Consider the following 22,665-nt stretch of genomic DNA (forward strand, 5'->3'; position numbering starts at 1 on the left):
AACAGAAAGTAAAAAATCTGAGATGTTTTAACCCATCCCTGCTTTCTGGAGTTGAGCTTTAAAGTCACATTATTTGCAAAGAGCAGGCCCTGGATAGACACCTCAATAAACTTTAATCTTTTATTGTGTTGGGAAAAAACATTACAACTCTTACACCTACTCCAATTGTGTTACAGCTAGAAGATCAACCACATTTGATCTTTTTTTTTTACAAACTGTATTACATAAAAGAAGCTAATTATATGTTTTTTTCCAGTCTTGAGTCTATGTGTCATTCTTTGAATTTTTGCACTTTTAAAGCATGAATGAACAATTAGTTATGCAGGCTAACTTCTGTTTGCTAAAGTTGATTCATATATTTATATTACCATTTACATTGCCCAGGATGTCTAAACTTTGAGTTCAGCCTGTCACACTCTGATAACTCATCAAATGATGCAACCACCAGAGCAGAAAAAAACACAGAAGTTGAAGACGTAAGGTAAACCACCTGATGTGATGCATGTGATAGAAATATGCTAATCAACGTTGCTTAAAAAAGACCCCCAGTTCTCCGAAAATAGAGTCTACTGATTAAAGCAATTGGATTGCGTAAATACTGTTAATCTGTGTGGTCATGAATTGGGATGTATACGTAGCTTCTAAATCCCTCCAGCAAATAGCGACTTTATTGCAGGTTTATATTAGGAAAAAAAACCCATAATACAGAAAAGGTACTGGAGCTGACTGCATGCCCTGTAAGTGGATCACACTGTAGCTAACAATATGATCTAAAAAAAAAAAAACTTCAAATATTTAGTTAAAAAAAAGTTAAGTAGAGGCAGCGCTCAAGCTTTTCAGGAAAAGCTGATTAGCAAATAATTAAAAAATAACACATCTGGAAAACCTCTAACTTTTAAGGATTAGTAATATGAATTTCTAAAACCTAAAAACATCTTCTAAAGTTACCTAGTACTTCAACTAGCAGTTTGTCACTACCATTATCAGAAAATTCATCATCAGCAACAAACTGTAGAAAAAGAAGATAGCTGGTAGTAGGGGTTTTGCCTTAGATTTTTTTTTTTCTTAGAATACCAACTGCCTCTATAAATACATGTGGGCCTGTTCTAGTATTAAAAAAGAAAGAAAATATATATTTTCTGATCTCACAAACTAAAAGCCTGGACTGTCTGAATGTCTATGAATGATGGAAGAGGTGGTACATAAACTTTAAAATTGTGAAATCTGACTATAGTTGATCAAGCAATACATGCAAAGTTAATATATATAAAATTAAATCTATTAAAATGTATGTTCTATTTTTGATAGACTTTAAATAAAAATATATGTTCTATTTTTTTTTTTTTTTGACAGACTATGGTTAAACATTTATTTTTACATTATATTTTTTTCTGAGATTACTGATAAATCACATGTTCTGTGAGTGCCACCATGCGTTCTTTTCTGTGGTTTTATGATTTACAAGATGAAACTGAAAAAAGGAAGTACACACCACAATTCCCCTTATAATGGAGAGTTCCTCTTTAACAAAGCTAGCTTATTTAACCATCATTTTCCCAGGCTCATAAATAGTTTGCTTGATTACCACAACATATCTGTAGGAATAAAAACAAGCTGCCTTACACTGATGTTGCTATTTAGACTCAGCAATAGAGAAACATAAGTTTAAGGCCCTGTTCACACCTGAGCATTTTTCAGCTCCTAAAACGCTCATCTCTGAAGTCTCAAAATGCCCAACAAGCAAAATCCAATTCATTTCAATGGCCCCTGTTCACATCTGAGCGTTTTGTTGCCTGACAAAACTCCTGAAGCTCAAAAAAGTACATGAGCTTCTTTTTTGGCAGATTACAAGCGTTTTTGTTAGCTGTCAATGTCTGTCTCCAAACATCTGCAAAAAAACGCCAGAGAAAACGCTTGAAAATTATACGCTCAGTTGTGAATGGAGCCTTATTTACTACATGCTAGGCAAACAAAGGTATTTTATTGTTTCCAGAAAAACATGATAAAGCTATTAATTACTATCCTATCTATCCCATCTGTTTATATCCCATGGTCTCAAATGAACGAGAAATAGTCTGCATTAATCCATGCAGTCGGTTGGACTTACTGGAAGATTGAGAACTCTATAATTTGACCTTCTAAGGTAATGGAAGGTTCGCTTCCTACTCCAGAGAAGATGACCCCACATATGAGAAAAGTCCCGTTGGTGGTGGCTAAAGATAGTTAGTTATTCTTTTCAGCTTTCATCAGCTTCCTGTCATACCAATCATCTATCTATAAGTGACCTCCTAGCTCAAGGTAAATTTCATATGCCAATGGAGGACAAAGTGGCTAACATCGGGGGAGTTCTGGATAGCCAATTTTAATTATGCGACTTTATGCTATGACCTGTTGATCTTGGGTATGCTTACTTTTTCATAAAGATTTCCTCAACTGCAATGCTTTTGATACTTTTGATACTATGGAAACAGCTGTTGTGTTCAATATATCTGCTTTCATCTTAGATACCATCATTGGTCTTTTGTCCTATGACCCCTGAAAAAGATACAATAACAAATGTACATTGAAACGCGTTGGGTCTTCACAGTCCAACGTGGACAACTATGTCCCAACGTGGTCTTTCTTTTGTACAAGTCACTGTGTTTTAATTGTGAAATTTTATGTTTTTAATTATTCTGTATGTATCAATAAATTTATACTTTTTATCAATATTATGGTTCTTAGTGAAGTGCCCTTTCCCCTAAGAACTTTCCACAAAAGTAACGGCGTTAGTAACACCATTTACTTTTAACGCCATTATTCCCATCACTAATCATCTCGGGTAAGCTTAGGGGGTTTATAGGGCAAAGATGAATCCATCAATCTAGTGCAGAGCCCATGTTATCAGATGGGTGGCGCGCTCATGAGCAGAATTCACAGGTCCAGAACTCCTTTACAGGATACCAACTAGGTTCATATACTAAGAACCATTTTTATCCTATTACAAAGTTAATCAAGTGACATTGGAAACAGGCGAGTTGACTTCAGTTCAAAATGAGTCTAAGGATATGTTGCATGTTTGGTCGGGTTGAGAGACACCGGTCTCTCAACCTGGCTTAACCAGTGGAGGACAGAGAACAGTGGGGAAAACAGTTTATTAAAACACTTCAGCATGGCCCTCCCTTATGGGTTTTGTTGGCGTGGTACATCCCATACGTGTATGCTCTCATGCTTGTGTCAGGAAAACGTAAATTTTTATACTTACCTGACGGTAATGAAAGTAAAGGGAGCCTGTTTAAGGCCCCTGAACCCATGGGATAGTGACAGCAGAGCAAATATTTAAATACTCTATTAAATTGTAAAAAAAAAAAAAAAAAAATTATAAGGCTAGGATGCGCTTTAGATCAACCAACCTTTATTGGTCGGTTGACTGTTAAGAAATTTCTGGAAGGTCAAATCACATGACCGCCAGCAATTTCTGTTAGGGTTTGAGCCCCTATAAAAAGGGGCTCCTAACAGCATTTTTCCAGTACCAGAGGATCTTCAGGACTGTGAGCTGACTTGTTGCCTTTTCTCTCCTGCTGCCTTTGTTTTTCTGGGCTCTATTTTTCTTCTGGGACTTATCTCTCAACTTTTCTACGTGTCATGGAGGACATGTTGAGGTTTTTGATTGATAAGGCTGGTTCTGCAGGTGAAGTGGACTGGCTCAATATGTGCCTTTCTTTACCTGTGCCTCCTCAGCAAGATTCTTCTGCCTGCTGTTCGGTACCTGCGCCAGCTACATTTGTTTCTGCCTCTTCCTCTACTGATATGATGGCTTCTGTATCGTCTATGCCCGGTCCTGTCGGCCCTGTTACCGCTGCTTCGTCTGATGGTGATCGCAGACCTTTACCTCTTTTGGCTGTGGACTCGTTTCAACCTCCGCCTTTGTTTATGTCGGATCCGGAAGTGGCGTCATTCGTTCCTGATCGAGGCGGTGACGGAGGCGGAGCGTCATCGAAGAGGCCTCGGAAAGAGCGGAGGAGATATTCTCCTTCCCCTGATGTTAGGCCCCGTGACGTCTCTTCAATTCCGGTGGGAGGCGCGCGCACTTGAGGCCGGAATTACAGAAGTCAATTACCTCAACCGTCGGCTGGCTCGCGCCGAGCTGGCGTGCCCAGGGGGCGTCCTACATCCGAGCGGTCTCCTAGGCAATGAGACGTTCCAACTGCTCCTTCATCTGCAGACAATTTTAACCCTTTGTTTTTGAACCCTTCTGATCCAGGTGCAGTGCTCACACAGCATATGTCCCCTTCCCTGCCTCCTTCTGCTGTCGGTCCTTTGCCTCTTCATGAGCAGAATAGGATCCCAGTCATCTGTGCCCCTGCTTCACAGCCTTCTGACATTCCTACTACTGGTGAGTCTGCTCAGCTTCAATTGTTGACCTCTTTGAATACTTTGATGTCTGCCTTAATAGTTTTAAATCTGTTCCTGACAATTCTGCTGCTGTAGTATGGAATGCCTCTCCTCCAATATGTGATGTTTCGTCAAATGATGATTTGCAGTGTAATGTTCCTATTCCTAATACAGGTTGTGTAAATTTGATTGCTAAAGGTAATGTTCCTGAGGATTGTTTTAAGGAAGCCATGCCCTGTGAATTAACCCCTTTAGGTTTTCACTTGTCTGCTGCGGTTAAAGAAAAAATTTTGTCAGGAGATTTTATTGATCTGTTGTCTCTTTTACCTTCCTCTAAAGAATATTTATTTAAAACTGATAAAAAAGATGACAGATCTGATGACGATAGGCGATTTCCTGATGCATAAGAATGACAGCATACAGGTCCCTTCCTTGGGGGCTTCACATTTGAGTCTAGTTACGAGAATGCCGTCTTAGGGGAGGCGACTCATTTATCTAATATAACCAGTCGTGATTGGGTGAGGGGCAGAGCCAACCCATACGTGTATGCTGCCATGCTTTTGCATCAGGAAGGGAAAATTATCGTCAGGTAAATATAAGATTTTCAGTGTTCTCACACTACTGTTTAAAATTGTTTTCATAGTGACATATTTTGTAACTTTTTTATATGCATTCAAAAAACTCACATAAGATTAAATTAGGATCAATGTTTACTCTCTCATGCATGCTAAGCCCTCCTTATTTAAGTTCATAATTAACAAACGGAAAATACAGACAATTGCAAATTTCTGTGAAAGTTGTGAAGTCTGTAATTGATGGGTAATTTTGATCTGCTATGAAACATAATGTGAACTTCCACTGAATGCAGAATTGTCTATTTGTAAAACTGTTACCAAGAAAAAAAGCACTTTATTATAAAGATTGTTGATAATATGAGGTGGTATGTCAGTGCACATAATGCTGTTCAAATCTAACACTTATATTTTATTAATTCATTTTGAATAAATTGTACTGTACAACATTGTGAGCACCTGACTCCGACTATGGTGTCTTGCTGTGTGGTTTGTGATCTATGTAGAAGATATTTAAAATGCTTGCTTTAATCTAGTGATTAGGGATGGGCGAACGGTTTGGCCCGAGCATGAGTTCGGGACGAACGATTCGGCCCGAGCATGAGTTCGGGCTGAACATTGGCTGTTCGCCTGTTCGAACACCCAAATTGGTGTGTGAGTCTATTGTCAGTGTAGAATATCATTTTATATCAGTTTAGTGTGAATCTAGTGATAGTTCAGTCAGTGTGAGTGTAGTGACCTGACCATTAATTTTTACTTTAGTTTTACTTTAGTGTTTGTTTTGTCAGGGCAGGGTTACTCCATTATAGTTCAGTGCATTACTGCACATTTAACAAAGTAAATTTCTGTACGTTACTACACGTTTAACACAGTATATTTCTGTGTGCAATATTGCACGTTTAATGCAGTATATATCTGCATGTTATGTGCCATTTAACACAGTATATTTCTGTGCATTATTGCACGTTGAATGCAGTATATTTCTGTGTGTTACTGCACGTTTAATGCAGTATATTTTATTGTGTTGCGTGCCATTTAACGCAGTAAATTTCTGTGCTGTAGTGCACGTTTAATGCAGTATTTTTCAGTGCATTACATGTCGTTTAATGCAGTATATTTCAATGCGTTAGGTGCCACTTTACGCAGTAAATTTCTGTGCGGTAGTGCACATTTAATGCAGTATATTTCAGTGCATTACATGTCCTTTATTGCAGTATATTTCTGTGCATTTTTGCACATTTAACGCTGTATATTTCTGTGCGTTAATGCAGTTTTACTGCAGTATATTGTAGTGTGTCTGTGTAGTGAGTACTCAGGTTAAAATGCACCAAACACCACTTTCCATTGATTAAAGTGCATCCACGTACATATTTCCACATCTTTATTACATTTTGTTAATAAGCACCTTCCCATCATGTCTGGGAGGCCAACAAGGAGAGGCAGATGTTCCCATGGCACTGGGAGGGGGCCAGCAGCGTATGTGTTCACAGGCAAAGGTGGACATGGTCAGTCCTCAGGCAGGGCATCATTTCCTCTGTTTAGTGGTGTTGCCCATGCTATCCAACCACAGCATGCAGAGGAGGTGGTGGACTGGCTTACTAAACCATCCTCATCCTCCTCATCTTCCGTCACCCAAGCAGACCACTGCAGCTGCCAGAGTGGCTAAATCTGCCTTCTTGTCGGGGTTTAGCTGCACCAGACATTAAAAGTTATTACAATGCTGTGGTATTAACACGAAGGGTGGAGTGGACACAAATAAAAAGTGAAAAAAAAATGGGTAAAAATAGAAAATACAATGAGTAAAGCACGGTTAAGTAATAATATTTGGGTTCTACAAAAATATAGAATATTAAATGAAGACACGCATGAATTGACTAGGAATGTGTTTAGGGTATGGGATTTAATTTATAAACAAATAAAATTAAAATATAATTTCAATCAGGGGGACAAATTATTTTATACCTGGTAATGGAGCACAATTTGGAGAATGGATAATAGATAAAAATGCACAGATTAAAGATATAACAAAAAAATTTAAAAATATGTCTATATCAGGAACTAAAACATAAAAAAGGAATTGATGATAAATAAATGAATGGCGGTATTCTCAGTTAAGACACTTTGTAGCTACGTTAATTCAGCCAATTAGATCATTTGAATGACGACTCCAAAACATTGTATATCACAGATCTATAAAATACTTGCGGAGAATATAGGACTGAAAATTAGAGATGGGGCGAACACCGCCCAGAGCGGTTTCTGAACGTGTTTGCACGCTCACGCTCAAACATTTGCGAATCGTAAGTTCGCGGCAAACCCCATTGACTTTAATGGCAGGTGGACTTTAAAAACCTACAGGTCATATTTGCAGCTCCCAAATACTTCCTAGCTGTGCACAAATAGCCCCACCACATGGACACTGATATAACAGAAGTATTAGGCGCATTTGCGATCTCATAATCTAATATTTTGTGTTACAGAAAAAAAGAAATTCTGCAGTACCCAAATACACTATTCTGAAAGTATATATATCACCCCGCTGGTTCTCTAAGCCCTGGTTCTCCAAACTCTGGTTCTCTATGCCCTGGTTCTCTAACCCCTGGTTCTCCAAACCCTGGTTCACATCTACATTTATCACACTTTGTAGTTGTAGTATTGCTGCAGAACCACACCAGTCACAATGCTGCATAATACAAATCCACTATAATATGCTTTCTATATTAGAAAGTATATTATAAGTGTATTACACCCCTAAATACTGCACACCAAAGAATAGTACACCTATACCAGTCCTTAAAAGGACTTTTGTGGACCTATTACCTAGCAATTTGTGTCACTAAAAGTCTGTCCCTGCTCCTCACAGCAACTTCTCCCTACACTGACAAAATACAGAATGTAAAATGGCAGCCAGCTCAGGTCTATTTATAAGGTAAGGGGTATGTAAATGTGCTGAAATGTCTCAATTGGCTGTCCTGTACCACCTGATGGATGTGTCATGGGTCAAAGTTCTTCAGAATGTAAAAGTACATGGCTTCGCAAACATTAGCGCAAACACCGGCAAGCGTTCAAGTTTTCGCGAATTTGCAAACACGCAAAGTTCGCCGCAAACCGACCGCCGGGCAAACCGAAAGGCCATCTCTACTGAGAATGCCACCATTCATTGATAAATGGGAAAAAGAGCTGGGATCATGGTTTGAAGGGGAACAAATAAATAAAGTAATGAGAGCTGTCCATAGTACAGCAGTGGATATAAATACGGTAGAGGTGAATTAAAATTTTTTGTCTAGATGATATATAATGGCGGTTAAAGTACATAAATATCAACCAGAGAAAACCTCAATGTGTTGGAGAGGATGTAACATGAAAGGTACTATGGCCCATATATGGTGGGGTTGTCCAAAGATATGGGATTATTGGCAGAAAGTGCGACAAAATATAGAGGAAATTACGGGAATAGACACGGCAGATGACCCATGGGCCTGCCTGTTTCATAATACAAAAAAAGAAATGAAACAATATAAGAACACGGTAGTACCTTATTTATTAAACGCAGCAAAGAGGGCAATACCAAAAAAAAAGTGGTTAGGCCCTGAAAGCCCTACAATAAGAGATTGGTTAAAAAGAATAGAACATATATAGAAAAACGTATGCAGTAGTGAAGACCAAATAGAGACATTTTCCATTATATGGGAAAAATGGGCAGAATTTAAGACAACGAGGAAATATATGCGGAGATTTTGAGTGAACAATGGAGGGAGGAAAAAATATAGAAGAAAAAAAGAAAGATATAAAATGGCAAAATATGGGAAGGGGAGGGAGGGGAGGGGGGAGAGGGAAGGAAAGGGTAATAGGGACTTTTGTATATTGATTGTTTGAATATAGATATACTGTATGTGCTGGTATCCCTTTTTTTGCTGTATTTGAAAGAAATAATAGAGAATCAGTTAAATAAAAAATAGAAATATGCCTCCTTGTCCACTGCTATTCTAGCCATAGCTCCAGCATCAGGCTTGGAGGAGTCAGCTGAGTTTTTTGAACACTTGCTCCTTGACAATGCACAGCCATTACTTGATTCAGATGTTGGTTCTGAGGTTGAGGAAGGTAGGAACATGAGCCTACAGAGAGGGGAGAACACAGGTACACATATTGCCAAGTTGTCTTCAGTGGTAATGAGGATGCAGGAGATGATGATGATGATGGGGTCACTGACGCGACTTGGTTGCTGGATAGAGCAGAGGAGGAAAGTGAGGGTGGGGAACAACCCCAACGAGGCAGCCATCATGGAAGAGTAGAGAGCAGTCACACTATTCCATCACATTGTGGAGCTGTTATCTCCCCGTACCCTTCCCACAGCTTAACTGTCTGGTCCTTTTTTTTAGCACATGTGCAGCCGATTGCACTGTTGCAATTTGCAAACTTTGTCTCCAGCACATCAAGCACCACGTGCCCAGCGTCTAAATGCAAGCTTGTCAAAGCTGCTGGCTTTACAACTTCTGCCTTTCCGTCTGGTGGATTCTGCCCCCTTCTGTGAATTTTTAGAATGTGCTATACCACAATGGCAGGTTCCCAGATGCTATTTCTGTTCATGTAAGGCCATTCCAGCTCTGTATTATCACGTGGAAGGCAATGTCGTGGCATCTTTGGGCAAGGCAGTCAGCCGTAAAGTCCACTTTACTACTGACACGTAGTTCAGAAAGCATTGTCAGGGATTCTTTATTTTGTTCACAGCACACTGGGTAACCCTGCTTGCAATTCGGAAGGATGCAGGACAGGGATCAGTGCTGCAGCTTGTTGTGCCGCCATGTCTACATACAGCTAGTGGTGATGATGCAAGATTTGTCAGCTCTACCCCCTCCTCCTCCATGTCCGTCTCTGCTGAATTGTCCTATGAACCACAAGTACCCTTTTAAGCATTCAAGGGGCTATTCAATGAATCAGACTAAAAGGTGCCATGCAGTGCTTCAGTTGATGTGTCTAGGGGACAGGTACTACACACTGGGTCACGGAAATAGACGTTTGACATTTTTTAAAATTAATCAGTCCTGGAATACCAGCAGCTTTGAAGCCGCTGATGACGATGTCACTGATTAAGTGTTTTTGGGATGTGGAATCTCTGCAAGACTTCTAGCCTGCCTAGTGTTGTGGGTATGGATTTCATCTGGAAGAATTTTTTTGATGTAGGTCTCATGGGCGCAATTAACACCCAAAGAGCAAAGACCAGTTCCTGGACCCCCAAAACCATTGTATGCCCAATTACTTGCATATACAGTCCATCTGGAAAGTATTCACAGTGCTTCAGTTTTTCCACATTTTGTTATGTTACAGACCTATTCCAAAATTGATTAAATTCATTATTTTCTTTACAACTCTACAAACAATACCCCATAATGACAACATGAAAGAAGTTTGTTTGAAATCTTTGAAAAATGTAATAAAAATAAAAAATGGAAAAAAATCCCATGTACATAAGCATTCACAGACTTTGCTCAATACTTTGTTGAAGCACCTTTGGCACCATTACAGCCTCAAGTTTTTTTGCATATGATGCTCCAAGGTTGGCATGCCCATTTTTGAGCAGTTTCTCCTATTCTTCTTTGTAGGACCTCTCAAGCTCCATCAGGTTGGCTAAGGAGCGTCAGTGCACAGCCATTGTCAGATCTCTCCAGAGATGTTCAATTGGGTTCAGGTCTGGGCTTTGGCTGGGCCACTCTAGGACATTCACAGAGTTTTCCCATAGCCACTCTTTTGTTATCTTGGCTTGGAGTCATTGGTCATTGTTCTGTTGGAAGATGAACCTCTGCCCTAGTCTGAGGTCCAGAGCGCTCGGGAGCAGGTTTTCATCAAGGATGTCTCTGTAGATTGCTGCATTTATTTTTCATTCAATCCTGACTAATCTCCCAGTTCCTGCCGCAACAAAAAAATATCCCCACAGCATGATGCTGCCACCACCATGCATCACTGTAGGGGGGTTTTGGCCAGGTGATGAGTTTTGCCTGATTTCCTGCAGACATAAAGCTTGCCATTGAGGCCAAAGAGTTTAATTTTTGTTTAATCAGACCAGAGAATTTTGTTTCTCATGGTCTGAGAATGATTCAGGTGCCTTTTGGCAAACTACAGGTGGGCTGTCATATGTCTTTTACAAAGGAGTGGCTTCCATCTTGCCACTCTATCATACAGGCCGGAATGGTGGAATGTTACAGAGATGGTTGTTCTTCTGGAAGGTTCTCTTCTTTCCACACAAAAACGCTGGAACTCTGTCAAGGTGACCATCTGATTCTTGGTCACCTCTCGGACTAAAGTCCTTCTCCCCTGATTGTTTGGCCGGGCGGCCCACTCTAGGAAGAGTCTTGGGGGTTCCAAACTTCTTCCATTTACGGATGATTGAGGCCACTCTGCTCGTTGGAACCTTTAATACTGCAGAAATTTTTCTGTACCATTCCCCAGGTCTGTGCCTCGATAAAATCCTGTCTCGGAGGTCTACAGACAATTCCTTGGACTTCATTGCTTGGTTGTGCTCTGAAATGCACTGTTAACTGTGGGACCTTATATAGACAAGTGTGTGCCTTTCCAAATCATGTCCAATAACCTGAATATACCACAGGTGGACTCCAATCAAGTTGCAGAAACATCTCAAGGATGATTAAGGTAAACAAGATGCACCTGAGCTCAATTTTGAGTGTCACAGCAAAGGCTGTGAATACTTATGTACTTGTGATTATTTTCGTTTTTTATTTTTAATAAATGTGCAAATATTTCAAACAAACTTCTTTCACAGTGTCATTATGGGGTATTGTTTGTAGAATTTTGAGGAAAATAATTAAATTAATCTATTTTGGAATAAAGCTGTAACATAACAAAATACAGAAAAAGTGAAGTGCTGTGAATACTTTCCGGATGCACTGTAAGCTTTCAAAATGGGCACTTTTGTTTTTTCCAGTTGTGGTTCTAAATACTTCAATGAGGTTTGTTATTGGTTCCAAACTTTCGCAATGTTTAAAACTTCTGGTGGGAACTGAACAGGGGGTCATTGGGCCATCCCTACCAGTGATCAGCCAGTAGCAGTAGCATGAATGTTAAAAGTGTAAAAGTGATTTCACTGGACCTGTTTTACTGTGTGATGTGAATAAAACAAAGCTTTTGCTTAGTTCACTTTGAATACCTGGTCATGTGCATAAGAAATAAAAGTTCACACTGTCCTAAAAAAGTGAGCTTTACTTCAAACCAGTTTCAGAGAAAAATTTTAAAAGTAGCGTTTCTCCTTTACATTTTACATGATCAAATGTATAAAATGAATATAAGTTCACTGCAGCCCATTTCACACTTAAGTGCCTCTGGCTTAGTATTAGTCACCTTCAATCCTCTGCACAGCAAAGCTCAGACTGAGAGAGTCATTACATTGAGCCAGCCAGTTGTGGTGCAGTGGCCATCTGCTAGTAAGGAGCATGCAGGACCGGTGCAAGGATTTTTGTCTACTTAGGCGAAGGTGCATTTTGGTGCCCACCCCAACTGTCCTCCTGCCACCCGCTCCACAATGCAAACCCCCACCCCCATATGGCATACACTTTATTTGCCTGCTGATGTTACATCATCAATGTTACCATGCTTTCAGTCATAAATGTAATGCAGTGTAGTTTGCATTGCATTACATTCTTTCCCTGCCTTAAAGGCCGGGAAAACTGTCAACGTCGCTTCTGGGTCAGGAACAAGAAGAGGAGGAGAGTGGATGTGTGTCTGGTCTTCTCCCTCCCCTCTACCTGGTGGCACCCGCTATACCGATCCTGGTCACCGGAGATGGGCGCTTGGAAAACATAGAGGGGGGGCACTTTACTGGGGAGCAGTGTTGCCAACCCCCCAAGGGAAATTTTCTGAGAGAATGCTGAAAATTTACAAAACAGCACCATTTTTTTTTACTGGCAAAAATCATGAAGTTTGCTGACAGAGCCACATTTTTTACTGACACTTCAAAAAAGTACATAAAATGGCCGATTTCAGTGCAAAACAGTGCAAATATCAATATTTAGGTTATATATTGTACTAATCACATATGTAACTAGTGTGATTAACAATGTGTTTAAAGGTATAGCAAAAGGCAAAAACCATATTTCTAAAAAAAAAAACATATTTCTCCATTTATATGAAGGTCAGGTTAATATTACCCAACACAGGGCTTTCCTTTACAGTGTAAGTGGGAACTTTGTGGACCCTGACGTAAAAGGGAACACTGTAGACCCTGATATAATGAAGAACTCTAAGGACTCTGATGTAAGAGGGCATGCTGCAGACTATGGTGTAGAGGGAAACTTTGATGTAAGGGAGTCTCTAGTCACCACAGCCCCCTCCTTACACATGAGTCTATAGAGCTCCCCCTTACATCACAGTCCACAGAGACTGCAGACATAGCACAAGAGACGATCAGAGAATGTGGACACGGAACAGTCAGAGACTCCGGTCATGGCACAGGGGACAGTCAGAGACTGCAGTCATTTTTATAAGGGGCGGTCAGAAACTGCGGGCATAGCACAAGGGATAGTAAGAATCTGCAGGTGTGGCACAGGGGACGGTCAGAGACTGCAGTCATGGCACAAGGGATGGTCAGAGACTGCAGTCATAGCACAAGGGACGGTCAGAAACTGCAGTCATGGCACAAGGGACGGTCAGATACTGGGGTTTGGCACAAGGGATGGTCAGAGACTGCGAACATGGCACAAGGGATGGTCACAGACTGCGAGCATGGAACAATGGCCGTCAGAGACTCCGGTCATGGCACAGGGGACAGTCAGAGACTGCAGTCATTTTTATAAGGGGCGGTCAGAAACTGCGGGCATAGCACAAGGGATGGTAAGAAACTGCAGGTGTGGCACAGGGGACGGTCAGAGACTGCGGTCATGGCACAAAGGATGGTCAGAGACTGCAGTCATAGCACAAGGGACGGTCAGAAACTGCAGTCATGGCACAAGGGACGGTCAGATACTGGGGTTTGGCACAAGGGATGGTCACAGACTGCGAGCATGGAACAATGGCAGGGCTGGTACAATAATATACACAGCCATACAGACTCTGACACTATAAAGCTAGGGCAAGCAAGCTGCTTCTAGCTTTATAGTGTCAGAGTACCAGTGCCACTCGCGCTCCTCCTGGGCCTTCTGCTGACCTTGGGTCCTCCCCCTGGTCTCACTCAGCTCTAGGCTCCTCCCCAGACTCCCCCTAATCTTACTCGGCCTCCAGTTCAGCGGCAACTGTCTCTGTTTGCTGCTGAACTTGAGGTGTTTGTGAGCCTCTCTCTACTACTGCCCAGGTGGGAGGGATTGTCTTTGAAGGTGTCTTACTCTGCTCTGAATCTGGCAGAGGAGGAAGAGTGCAGTATGCAGGACCAGGACTCGAGTCGGGAGAGGCGAGCTGGTGAAGTTAACAGAGCTTTCCGAGACTGTGCTGCGCCACCTGTCAGTGTGCTGAGCTGGGTACAGTTATGAGCAGGGCCGGCTGCTGGCGCCATCATAAGCACCTCATGGGAAACCCCTGGCTTTAGCACCCCTCCTCTCCTGGTGCCCTTGGGCGGCTGCATTGGTTGCTTTATGCTGGTGCCGGCCCTGAGAGGATGATAAGAAGTGAGAGCAGAGAGACAGAACAATTAGCTCATCAGTCAGCTGTTCATTGACAAGGGTGAGATAGGGAGGAGACCTGCAAGTCGTACAGACACGAGCTGTGCTATTTATTTCACCTGTGCATTTAGTTGCTTGTCGAAAGTTCAACTTCAAGATTACTGCATGCGCAATATGATATGTAATGTGCTTGTAAGCTTATCATGTTATCTAAATTAGTTACAACTGCTCATTAATTTTTGAGAGTTGCCAATTAGCAACTCTTCTGTAATAATAAGTGAAAATGGTGTAAGAAAAATGGTAATATTTATATGCAGTATTGGAGACCTAAAATATAAACAATAAACAATTTTACCTCTTGCCACCCATGTAACGTGTTATACAGCAGCAAAAAGGGTGGGCTTTAACACCCACGTGCCACACATATGCATTCATGGACAGCCAGGGTCGCTGTGCTAACAGTGTGCTCACTGCATGCTCCAAGTACAGTGACCAAGCTTTCATACACAGCTCTGGGTCTCTAGTCATGATTGGGAGCTGGCAAGATGGGCCATTGGTCATGTGATTGGGAAGTCCATGCTGTCCCTCTTGCACAAAGACCCATTTGAATCTGTTTCAAAGCTGGGCAGGATACGGGTTAAAGCAGGTGCACCTTCATACCATATATAATACTCTATTCAGTACTTGATGCATTAATGTTTACCAAACTGGATAAAAATCATGTTATCTAATCCCTAAAAGCCTACTAGAGATACAAACAGGAAGAATGGAACGAAAAATGTAACATTTTTCAGTACAGAAAACAGAAAGCGAACAACTAGTAGTAGTTTGTCACATTCAACTGGACTTACAGTATTCTGTAACAATGAAAATGTTTAGCTGCTTATCTATGTAACTTTTTCAGTTCTAAGAACTTTACAATAATGGATTTATCATTTGATAGCCTATTCAAAGTATTTAAATAATTGGCTCTTTAAAAATAAATTAATAATACATGGAAAGCCTTAGTGACCTCACTGACAAGATTCATGGACATTAATATTGGTGGAAAAATAATGGATATTGGTGGAAAAGATTTGTGGACATTGAATGATGGAAAAGTAGCAGAAGCTTTTAGGAAAGTCACTGTTCTTCAAGCACAGCCATTAGGAGGTTCCTCCCCAGGTGTCTCATTCTTCTGAACACTTCCTTTCTCCCATAGTTCCATCAATGTTTTCACACTTCTGTAGTTACGTCTACTGAATTGTGATCAGTTAGTAACAAGGCCATCAAATGGAGCTTCTTATTTTCTCATATGAATTAATTTGAACAAAATATTTCTTGCAAATAGTTTAATTTTTTTTTATAGTTTTAAATTTGTCAATGTTTTTTACATGACAAATTGTCAAACCTTTATCAAGTAAACATCTAATGCTCAGACAGCACATCGGAGGAAACATCAATACATGTGTTAGCTGTATCTAATTTCTTCTGCATAAAAAAGTCCATACTTCTGTTTTTGTGAGAAACATTTGTTTAAGAAGGTCGATGAGCCAACAATTGGTCTACATTTGTATTTACTGTCTCATACCTAATTCCCTGTTAAGTGGGAGTATGTGTTGGGTATCCCTTAAGAGTGCATCCTTCAATTGTGATCCAACAGATGAGGATCAATCTAAAAATTCACATCCTGACAAGTTAATTAGCTTGTTAGTGTTAAATCTCTAAAGTGAGTATTCAATAAAAAAGACTCCCCTTCTGTTGTCCTTTTTGTGATCTAGCAGGGGCGTAACTACAGGGGATGCAGGGGTTGCAATCGCTACCGGGCCCCATGCTCCAGGGGGCCCGGTAGCAAACCAGTGGGTGAACTTCCAGGATCGCAAAGGTCACACTTGCGACCGGACCCTGGCATTGCACCACTGTGGGGAGGCCCCAAGATTGCAGGAAGGGGGCCCACAAGATTGCAGGAAGGGGGCCCACTGCAGAACCTGTGAAAGGTGTGAAATCCTGCTGCGGGACCGTAATAAAAGGCCATGCAACGAGTGTAAAGAGCCCCAGGATTAGTGGGAAGAGCCCTGGGCTTGAAGGTAAGGGCCCCGGCCAGGGGTCTGGGGGGCCCTTCATGGTTTCTTGCATCAGGGCCCTGAAGGTTCTAGTTACGCCTCTGTGATCTAGTGTTGTATTGTAAACCCTGACTGTGGCACTTACTGTATATCTGTGTTGTTTGGTAGCAATGTGATAACTGTATGATAAATCAGGCTCCGAAGTTTGTGTTAGATAACCATTAGGGTAGTGATCTTTTACCCTACGTTAGTGTTTTTTGACAAATTTCCATTATCAGCTCCCCAAGCTCCCTCTTAAATACTTACCTGGCTCCTATTTCGATTCCAGTGCTGCTCTCTTTCTCTCTCCTCACAGGCGCAGAGGCAGTAGCAGAAGCCATTGGATCCTGCTGCCAATCAAAGAAAAGCTTGCATGCGCTTGCTACGGGGGCAGACCCAGAAGAGCCAAAAGTGCTGGCAGCGAACCCCAGAAGTAGAGGTTTAGGGCTGTTCTGTGAAATACCATTGCAAAGAGCAGGTGAGTATAATCTCTTGATTGTTTGAATTAAGAAAAAATTGCTTTTAATAACGCTTTAAACCAGGGGTCCTCAAACTACGGCCCGCGGGTCCAGAACCCGGCCTGCCGGCCAGGATGTATCATTCATGGTTTTTTTTTTCTGAATCACCTAATTAGAGCCAGAGGCACTAATAGGCTTTAGAAAAGGGTGGACCCGGGGCGCAGAGCAATGGGCCCTAGCCCACCCATTTGTGTGACAATAGCAAATGAAAATTCGCTATTGTCACATGGATCCTCCTCCTGGCCAATCAGGAAGCAGGTCCAAGACCCGCTTCCTGATTGGCCAAAAGGCAAACCCATGCCATTGGCCGAGGAGGAGGCGTGAGGACTCGAGGAGACACGGGGGACTAAGGAGAAGCCGCCGCTGCAGGTAAGTGCACTGACTGGTCTCTCTGCATTGAATGGGGGCACACTGGTCTCTCTGCATTGAATGGGGGCACACTGGTTTCTCTCTGCATTGAATGGGGGCACGCTAGTCTCTCTGCATTAAATGGGGGCATGCTGGTCAGTGTGTATTGAAGGGGGCACGCTGGTCTCTCTGCATTGAATGGGGTCACGCTGGTCTCTCTGCATTGAATGGAGGCACGATGGTCTCTCTGCATTGAATGGAGGCACGATGGTCTCTCTGCTGTGAAAGGGGGCACGCTGGTCTCTCTGCATTGAAGGGGGCATGCTGGTCACTCTGCATTGAAGGGGGCACGGAACACTGGTCTCTCTGCATTGAAAGGGGGCACGCTGGTCACTCTGCATTGAAAGGGGGCATGCTGGTCTCTCTGCATTGAAGGGGGCACACTGGTCACTCTGCATTGAAAGGGGGCACGCTGGTCTCTCTGCATTGAAGGGGGCACGCTGGTCACTCTGCATTGAAAGGGGGCACACTGGTCTGTCCGCATTGAAGGGGACACGGCACGCTGATCACTCTGCATTGAAAGGGGGCATGCTGGTCTCTCTACATTGAAGGGGGCACGCTAGTCCCTCTGCATTGAAAGGGGGCATGGCACGCTGGTCTCTTTACATTGAAAGGGGGCACGCTGGTCACTCAGCATTGAAAAGGGGGCACGCTGGTCACTCTGCATTGAAAGGGGGCACGCTGGTGACTCTGCATTGAAGGGAGCATGCTGTGGTCACTCTGCATTGAAAGGGGGCACGCTGTGGTCACTCTGCATTGAAAGGGGCACGCTGTGGTCACTATGCATTGAAAGGGGGCACGCTGTGGTCACTCTGCATTGATGGGGGCACGCTGTGGTCACTCTGCATTGAAAGGGGGCACGCTGTATTCACTCTGCATTGAAAGGGGGCACGCTGTGGTCACTCTGCATTGATGGGGGCACGATGTGGTCACTCTGCATTGATGGGGGCACGATGTGGGCACTGTGCATTGATGGGGGCACACTATGGGCACTTTGCATTGATGGGGGCACGCTGTGGTCACTCTGAATTGAAAGGGGGCACGCTGTGGTCACTCTGCATTGAAGGGGGCACACTATACATTGATTACTGAAGGCCCCTTTCACACTTTTGTGACCTCAAAGTCACGCATTTTTTTACAGCGTTTATTTGCCGCAAAGCAATGCCTATTACATTTTTCTGTTGGCGCCCACCCCCCCCCCCCCTGTTGGCGCCCACCCCCCCCCCCCAAAATATAAAAATAAAACAATAAAATATATGCACATTGGAATTCGTTCATAATTTTTTTTCAAACTATAGTACGGCCCCCAACAGTGTCTAAGGGACCGTGAACTGGTCCCCTGTTTAAAAAGTTTGAGGACCCCTGCTTTAAACACATGCCTGTTCTGTAAAGCAAGAAACACAACACAAGAAACACAATCCTGAATGTAAGCACTAGCTTTTTGAAATACCTTATTTGCACATGGGATCAATACTTTAAGAAGGAAGCAAATACACTACACATGATTGAAAGCAAGAGAATACAAAGATTTTACAGAAGACAATTTTAGGAGTTCTACAGAATGGAGAAGATAGACTGAATCTGCGTTTTATTACAAATTTTTCTCATTAAGTTAATACAGTTCATCTGAGTTTAACACACCATTGGCACTGGCTGTGATCAGACTTACAAATTTCAAAATGAATAGCTCCTTTACCACAGATAATATTTAAACAAAATTGTTTTTCCACAAGAAATGGTTGTTTAAATATAAAGGCACATTTAGGTGCAATGATCAAGGTATTTGTAAATATGTAGACAAAGGCCAAGCAGTGATACACCATGATGGTAAATATCAACCATCATTTTGTGAATTGCGACACTCTAGGGGTAATATACAGTATCTATTGGTTGTGAATGCAACAGCTACTACATAGGAAAGAAAGTCTAAACATGCAAACAAAGTGAGAACTGGAGATCATGTTTCTGATATACAGTATCTCACAAAAGTGAGTACATCCCTCACATTTTTCTAATTTTTTTTAAATATCTTTTCATGTGACAACACTGAAGAAATGACAGGAAATTTACACTGTTATACAAGCTGTACACTCACTACTTTACATTGTAGCAAAGTGTCATTTCTTCAGTGTTGTCACATGAAAAGTTATATTAAAATATTTACAAAAATGTGAGGGGTGTAATCACTTTTGGGGGATACTGTACATCTGAAAACTTGCGCTCATGTATAGCTAGACTTGTACCAATTAAGAACAGCAATAAAGCCCTCTAGGATTAAATCCAAGGTCCTTGATGGAATCCATGTAAACTCAAGGGGCAATATAATGGATAATGTTTAAACACACGGCACAGTGAGCGCTAGGAAATTTTATAGCCGCTCGCACTAAGAGATGACAAAGCTCACATAAACATAAATACAAAGTAGTGCAGCGCTCAATAAAGTATAACTTTATGGGGAGTGATCGTGGGTGCCCAGCGGACATCGCAGCCGCTGGACCCGCTGATTGGCTACCCCTGTGGGCAATCAGTGCGTGTGCGAGCCTCTGGCGGCACGCACCACAACTAGTTGTCCTGCCAAACGATGTACAGGTATGTCGATTCACGGGACAGAGCCGACCTGCCGAAGTATAAATACAGCGGCTGGTTGGCAAGTGGTTAAAAGCTAAAACGCTAAAGTCTAATAACTTTTTGTGTATTTTGTCCTTTGAGCCATGCTGTTCCTCTCCTGCAGCATGATTTCCTTCTATATGTGACTGCTCATTCAGGCTCTAATCCATGAATGAATAAGTATATTACAGCACTATGAAATGGCTTCTACACATACAGTACATCTGTTTTACTATTAGCCCCATGCTTTATTTTGTTGAGAAAGCACTTTGAAAAACAACCCCCATACCATTTTTATCCGTGGCCATCTTGAATAATGGCAGATGTATCATGTATGATTTACTTCCTGGAATCCTTTTGCCCTTAGCTCAGGCATGCAGGTAGATGGGTGTGCTTAGCTGAGAAAACCCTGTCTCCTCTGCTCCAGATGAAAAAAAAATGTCCATTAAATATAATATACCTTCCTATCTGTTTACTAATGCTAGTAGCATAAGGATAAAAAATAGTTAATTTTGATTGGCAGAGTTTATTTTGGCTTTAAGAATCAGTGAATAATTTGAAATAATAGCCATTGGTAGGGGTTTTTAATAGCAGGAAAAACAGTATGATACTATGGGAAAGAAAAACACAAAAGAGAAAATAAGGGTAGTTGAAAAGAAAACTTAAACAAAATATCCTTTAAGTAAATAAAACCCTCATACATGTGTTTATTATCTGCAAATCCCTTAAATCTATGTAAAAATCATAATGAGGTCTGATGTTGCCTGATAGAGCACTCTGCAGACATAGTTCTCATATTACTTTATGGCTCAAGTTAGCCAAGTTACTAAATTTGGAGAGATGTCAAATGTGCCGAATGTGATAAATGGAAAAAATGAACAAGCAGGGGCACTTTTTTCCTTTTGTTCAAGGAAAATATGAACAGCAACGACTTAGCCTGTCATGACATTATGTGAACGGGATTAAGATACACAGTCTACCACAAAATGATTCAGAATCCCATCAAAAATATATAATGAATCTAATACACAGCTATACAACCTTCTGAAAATAATTATCTCATAATTACTTACATGTGTGGGGACATTTTATTTGTACATGTTAATGAAAGGCATAGAGAAAACACATAGAATGAGTGTGACACCACTGCTATAAATATTTGGATTTTTTTTCATTTCACTTAATTACATATAATGAAGTTGTATATTAGAGTGATGGGCAGAGACGATGTATTGTGAAAGCTATGTCCAATTTAGTGATTTATTCTGTTACGTTGGAGTTTGGAAATGTTTTAAAACTTGCCGTATTTTATAACCTTAAATGACTCAGCCTTAACAACTTGCAGGATATCAATAATGGCCATTATTAAAGGGATGTGTTCACCTAGAATGACTTCAGTGAAATATTCAATAGAGTTTTGTGTTTGTAGATTATTTTCTGATGTTAAACAAGTAGAGATAAAAATGTCTGATAAAGTTCCATGAGGAAAGAAATTAAGGACTTTCTGGTATGCTGAAATCAATCTTAATTAGCTTGAAACTGTACATATACTGTTATCACTGAACTAAGTGTTCTAAATAAAAGCAACCAATCCCATTTCAGGTTCACTGTGATTGGACCAATTCAACAAGATCAGAAAAAATAAACAAATCAGGTGTAAAAAAAATGCTTTAATTAGGAATGCTTTTAGAAATAAAAATGTCAATAGTTTATTTTTTATCAACTAACAAAATGGAAAATAAATGAACAGAAGAGAAATCCAAATCAAATCAATATTTGACATGACCACCCTTTGCCTTCAAAACAGCATCAATTCTTCTAAGTACACTTGCACATAGTTTTTAAAGGAACTAGGCAAGTAGGTTGGCCCAAACATCTTGGAGAACTAACCACAGATCTTCCGTGGATGTAGGCTGTCTCATATCCTTCTATCTCTTCATGTAATCCCAGACAGACTCGATAAAGTTAAGATCAGAGCTCTGTGGGGCTTAAAACTGGTTGAGAAACAGCCAAACTCTGCTACTAAGGTGAAGTTGTGGGAGACAGTTTCATTTCACAGGTAGACCGTGGCAAGACTGGGCCCATCAACAAGACACAAGGTAGTAATACTGCATTAGCAAGGTTTCTCCCAGAATAAGATTTGAAAGCAGACTGGGGTTTCAAGATGTGCTGTTCAAGCTCTTTTGAAGAAGGTCAAAGAAACAGGCAATGTTAAAAACCAAAGAAACAGTGGTTGCCCAAGGAAACTTAATGCAGCAGATGAAGGACAAATCTTGCTTACTTTCCTTTGGCATTGGAAGATTGGGAAGATTGGGACCCAGGTGCACCCATCTACTGTCTGGATAAGTCTGACTAGAAGTTGGCTTCATAGAGGAATTTCCGACCAAAAATCCTTACCTTCAACATAGAAACAAGGCTAAGCAACTCATCTATGTACAAAAACATTGGAACTGGGTGAAGAAAAATGGCAGCAGGTGCGCTGGGCTGAGTCAAAATTGGAACTATT

Source organism: Pelophylax lessonae, assembly GCF_965119305.1.
Source record: "Pelophylax lessonae genome assembly, chromosome: 1".
Classification (NCBI taxonomy): Eukaryota; Metazoa; Chordata; class Amphibia; order Anura; family Ranidae; genus Pelophylax; species Pelophylax lessonae.